We start from the raw sequence: 6,065 nt of genomic DNA, 5'->3' as shown, positions 1-6,065 counted from the left end.
ATGCATTGCTGGACAAGACCAATTTCTATCTAGCTCATGTTTGCTCTTCCAATAGTGACCATCCAGATAGCACTGGAGAATTCTGCAGTAAGGCATAATATAATGAGGCTATTCCCACGATCAGGCGAAATTGGGCTAGGGGAGCCTAGCCCAATTTTGCCTCTCTGTGAGAACCACTGGGCTCACAGGTGAGCCTGGTGGCCTCCAAGCAGTTAACCCGCTAAAGTAACCCCCCCCCCAGCCCAGGTTAGCGGAGCGAGCACTCCGCTAACCCGGGCTCTACAATCATGAGTTACTGTGGCGTGGCTCCGTGCCGCTGCAACTCACAAGTAGACCCCCGACCTGGAAGCTGAAAAGCAGCCTCCTGGCTCGGGGGTCTCTCCAGCATGTCCTGCACGATCGCGCAGGGCACGCTGGAGCTTCCAGGGGCTGCATGGCCCCCGATCCCTCCAGCCCCCGCCGGCTCCGTAACTGCCTGCTTGTGTGCGGGGAGAGTGGGCTATGCCCGCTCTCCCCGCTAACCCTCCCCAGGCTCTTCTCACCAAATGTGAGAAGACCCTCAATATCTGCCCCTGTTGATATTTATTTAGAAAATATATATTTTGCTTTGCAGCTTCTATCCCTAATGGGACTCTTGGGATAGTTGGCATGGTCATACAAAATGGTTACTGCTGTTTCCATTCATTTTTAGTGATTTTTGAAAGAATGCAATTTTTGTTTTGCTTTTTTTTTTTTTTGCAATTGCTCTTCACATTTATTTTATTTTAAGTGTTTTACATCTGTTTGGTGATTGGGAGAAGGGAAGAGTGGCATAGTTATCAGCTTCAATAACTTTGAAGGAAGTATTCTACACTTTTAAGAATTAGCATCAGCAGCAATAGAAATAGAAATAAATCACTAAATATCCTCTAAATGTTCAGAGTACTTTCTAAATGGCACATTATGCCTAGCTTGTGGGGAGGAAGAGTGGGGGGTAACCTGTGATTTAAGAACCCCTCTCTGTTAAACAGTTGGGAGTGACTGATATTGAAACAATTTAAATTATGCTGGCCATTTAAAAGCCTTAAAAAAGGAAAGAATAATGTATTTATAGCTGACTGTCAACAGATGGGAGGAAGGCTTGTAAATCACCTTGGACTTTTTACACCCTCCAGTTCAAAACACACACAGAGAGAAACACACACACACTACCACCACAGCTGCCTGCCAGCTGTAAACAATGTAGCAGAACCTTCAGAAATGCTAAACATTTCAATAAAACATATTTTCATTGTATTGTCCTCCATACCAGCTCAGCAACTCAGGACCTGCTTGGGAGACCATTACAGTGTGAAAACTGCTGTGGTCAGGCGTGCAGATCCCTCCACAAGCATTAGAGAAGTCCCCTCACATTTTACTGAATTCCCTCCTGCCAAACCTAGAATCAATGGACCGGGTCTCACAATCAGTGAGACCCAGTTTGGGGCGGTGAGTGGGGAGAGCGGGCTAAGCCTGCTCTCCCCGCAAACGAGTGGGGAGGGAGCCCTGGGCGGCCAGAGAGCCCTGGGCGGCCAGATTGGCCCCCCACATGATTGCTGGCTCCATGATGGAGCCGGCGGGGGCTGGGGGAGTGGGGGCAAATTGACCCCGCAAGCTCCAGCATGCCCAGCGCAAGTGCGCAGGACATGCTGGCGAGACCCCCGGAGCCGGGAGGTGGCTTTTCGCCTCTCCTCCAGGGGTCTCCTCGTGAGTAGCCACACTGTGGAGCCGCGCCGTGGCTACTCATGATCCAATACCCGGGGTTTGTGGAGTGCTCGCTCTGCAAACCCAGGCTAAGGGGCGGGCTACTTGAGCGGGTTAGCTGCTCAAGAACCACCGGGCTCACAGCCGAGCCCGGTGGTTTTCATGATTGAAGAAAATCAGGCTAGTGGAGGCTAGCCTGATTTTCTTCAATTGTGTGAATAGCCTCAATATCTCCCCCCACAAAATTGTCTTCCCCACCTTTCCATAAATTAAGTGAGAAGTTGCTCCTCAAGCTTTCCTTCTATCTGAACCTTGGCTGAGGCTAGAAGCTGGACCCATACATTTCATGTCCTGAGGTAATGGAGTTATCCCTTCCCTTCTCCATTGGTGTTTTGGAGGGAGGCTGGTGTGTGAAACTCACCTCTAAGTGTAACTGAAGAAGAAGAGGGTATTATTACAATCAGTGTAAGGGAACTTAGCCCGCTTCCCACAGATTGTGGGAACCACCGGGCTCACAGGCAAGCCTGCTTTCCCCAAAGTGAATCACCCACTTAACTCCCCCTCCCCTTAGCCCAGGTTAGTGGAGTAAGCGCTCCACTAAACTGGGCTTTTGGGTCATGTATTGCTGTGGTGCGGCTCCATGCTGTGGCAACACATGAGGAGACCCTTGGCCGGGAGGCTGCAAACATGGGCATCCTGGAACTTGCATGGGGCATCCTGGAACTTCTGGGGGCTGCATGGCCAACGATCCCCACCGCCCAGGACTGCCTGAACAATCGTCTGTGGGGAGAGTGGGCTAAGCCTGCTCTCCCCACATACCTCATTTTGGTGAGTCTCACTGATCGTGAGACTTGCTTCAAAGACTAGCTGGTAGGGATGTGTGAAATGGTTCCAGAGGCGTAACTATAGGGGGGGCAGGGGGGGCACGTGCCCCGGGCGCCATCTTTTCTGGTCACGTGGGGGGCGCCGCCATGACCAATTTTTTTTTTGAATTTTAAATTTTTTGTTAATACGAATGTTTCCTGCTCAGTGCAGCAGCGCTGCAGCTGTCAAGGGAGCGCGTCGGTGCCCCCTTCCCCACGTGCGGTCCCTTCCGCACCACCTGTGCCCCCCCCCATTGCTTTGCTGGCACCTGACGGCCAGTCAGTAGCCTGGCTTGGCGGCGGCGGCGGGCGCTTGTGAGGAAAAACCTAAGTATAATGTAGTATGTTGGGGGGGCGGGGGGGCGCAGGGGGCACCATTTCAGTGCTTGCCCCGGGCACCGTTTTCCCTAGTTACGCCTCTGAATGGTTCAAATATGAACTGGTTTGAATTCAAACCAGGGTGGTTTGAAGGTTCGAATTCGAACCAGACCAGCAATCAGGTTCAAGTTGCAGGTTCGAATTCTAACCAAACAGGGGGTGGTTCGATTCGAACCTCCAAAAGTGGGTGGGGTAGTAGCTGGCACCCATGGGTACCTACCATCCAAACCCCAAAGCAATGGGACATTTGTATGATTTTTAAATGAATTTTTGAATTCTATTTTTATTTTTTCTCATAGGATATAATGGGACTCGAAAAAGCCCATTATTTCCTATTGTGGAGCACCCATGGGTGCCAACAACCACCCAAACCCCAAAGCAATCAGACACTCCTACGATTTTTAAAATGAATATTTGAAATATTTTTAAATTATTTTTCTCATAGGGTATAATGGGACAACAAAACCCAGTACCCCATGGGTTAGCAAACCATGGGGATGGTTGGCACCCTCTGTGCACTAGGCCACCACTAACTCTGGGCCATCCCAGCACCCCACAAGTGGCTTTAAGGTTTTTCTCCATAGGGAAGAATGGAGGTTTCAGAAGCCCCATAACTGCACTTGGGGGTTGCTGGGGTGGCCCAGAGCAAGGGTGCCAACCACCCCCATGGGTTGCTGGGTTTTGTTGTTTCTGAAGTGTTCTGAGTGTAGATTATTTGGTAGCATATAAGATTTTCAATGACAAACCATGAATCCACTCTCATTGCTAACTTTAAAGACACATAAACTTCAAAAATCACTTAAAAATCAGCCCTTTGCCCAATTCCTTTCAAATAATTCTGATAGCTTCCTGCCCCCCCTTGGCTCTCGGCCACCCCTTTGTCCCCAACATAAAGCTATACATTTGCTGCAATCCTCATGATTCCCTATGAGGAATTCCAAAATAATTTTAAAATTCACCAATAATCAGAGGAGTGTCCAATTGCCTTGGAACTTTGTGGGTGGTAGGCACCCCTGGGTGTCTACCACCCACCCCATGTTTGTGCCCTTAGGTGCTCCACAATAGGGGATAATGGGCTGGTTCAGGTCCCATTATATCCTATGAGAAAAATAATTAAAAATATTCATAAAAATCATAGAGGTGTCTGATTGCTTCATGGTTTGCATGGTTGTTGGCACCCATGGGTGCTCCACAATAGGGAATAATGGGCTGGTTTGAGTTCCATTTAACCCTATGAGAAAAAAATAAAAATATAATTCAAAAATTCATAAAAAATATTGTAAGAGTGTCCGATTGCTTTGGAGTTTGGGTAGCAGATACCCCTGGGTGCCAGCTAACACCTTACCCATTTTTGGCTTTCTGAACCAGACCAGGAATATATCCACGAGGCACATGGCCCTCATGGCATATTCCTTGTGGTTTATAAACCTTTTTATATTATATATTGCAATTATAAAATCACAAAATGAGCCCAGCTGTAAGCCTTCAGTACCTGGAAGGCACTGACTGGAATGAAATATTTTATGAGGCTATTCCCACGATCACCCAAAAGTGGGCTAAGGGAGCCCAGCTCACTTTTCGGCAAGCGTGTGCAGCAACGAGAGCCACACGACTCCCGGCAGCTAGCCACGTTAAATCTCCCTCCCCTTAAATGAGGTTTATGGAGCGATCACTTCATTGACCTTGTTTTTGTGCTCATGTGTCACTGCGGCGTGTGGAGACACACAAGTAGACCCCCGACCGGGAGGCTGTAAGCAGCCTCTTGGGCCAGGGGATCTCTCCGGGGTGCCCTGCGTGCTTGTGTGGGGCATCCTGGAACTTCCAGGGGCTGTGCGGCCCCCAAACCCTGCAGCCTCCATCGGCTCTGTAATGGAGCCGGCAGCCGTGTGGGCGGCTGATCTGGCTGCCCAGTTATGAGTGGCTGCTCATCTGTGGGGAAAGCAGGCTAAGCCCACTCTCCCCACCAGGCGCTTCACACCTGTTTGTGAAGCGCCTCTGTATTTTTTAATTGGTTGGGGTCACACATAGAGAAGAATCTGCTGTCCTCTGATCCCTAGATATGGAGGGAATTTGAAGCTGGCATTGCAGATGCCAAGCTTTCTTGATTGGCTGGAAATAGCCTAGTTGAGGCTGAGGTATACCCCTTGTGTCTATGCCTTTCAGCAAGGCTCTAAGGCTCTACTAATATTTCAGTGTGCAGAGCCGAAAAGGGGTTCTGCGGGGAGAGTGGGCAGACAATCACTCATCCCTCCTCAGGTGAGTGGATTGCCTGCCTGGACGAGCGACGGTTTGGCTCTGGCGCTCCTGTGCCCGGCTGTGGCTTGCCCAGCAGCTCCAGGGACTGGGGAAAGGGAAGCACCGCTGCATGGTGACCTGCCCCCTGGAACCCCATTAATACACCACATGAGTGCACAGTGCATTCCTGGAATGCCCCCCGCCCCGAATGTTCCCGCTGCAGCTTCAAGCATCCGCGGCAGACACATGATGGCAGAATTGAGGTCAACGGCACACTTGCTCTGTTATCCTCATTTAAGGGGGAGGATATTTAGACAGGCTTGCTGCTGTGGGGTAGTTGGGGTGATGGGTTTGGGGGACTCCTTGTGATTCCCACAAGACACCACACAAGTGCACGGTGCCTTTTGGGGAGCCTCCAGACGCTGGGAGGTTTGTTCTAGAATCTCGACCGGGAGGCTACTTGTGATTCAGTGTGGCACGGAACTGCACTGCATGACACACGATCGTTTAACTCGCTTTCCGAGCACTCCTGCACCCGAAACCCAGGTTAAGCAGTGAGCTGCCCAGAAGGGTTTTCTGCTGAGCCACTGCTGGGAGCTGCATGACTCCCATTGGTTCTCACATGTGGCTAAAATCGGGCTGGGCTTCCCTAGCCCGATTTTAGCCGCACGTGAGAATATTTATTTATTTATTTATTTAAAATATTTATACCTCACCCTCCAGTACACTACTGCTCGGGGCGGCTCACAACAACAAAATAGATACAATATACAATAAAAATAATAAAATTAACCAACTTGAGCAAACAAGTTAAAAAGTCAGGTTAAAAAGCACAATCAGTATTAAATTCAAATTAAAAGTTATTTT

This window comes from Hemicordylus capensis, chromosome 3 (genome assembly GCF_027244095.1).
Source record: "Hemicordylus capensis ecotype Gifberg chromosome 3, rHemCap1.1.pri, whole genome shotgun sequence".
Taxonomy (NCBI): domain Eukaryota; kingdom Metazoa; phylum Chordata; class Lepidosauria; order Squamata; family Cordylidae; genus Hemicordylus; species Hemicordylus capensis.
This window is presented reverse-complemented; position numbering follows the sequence as displayed.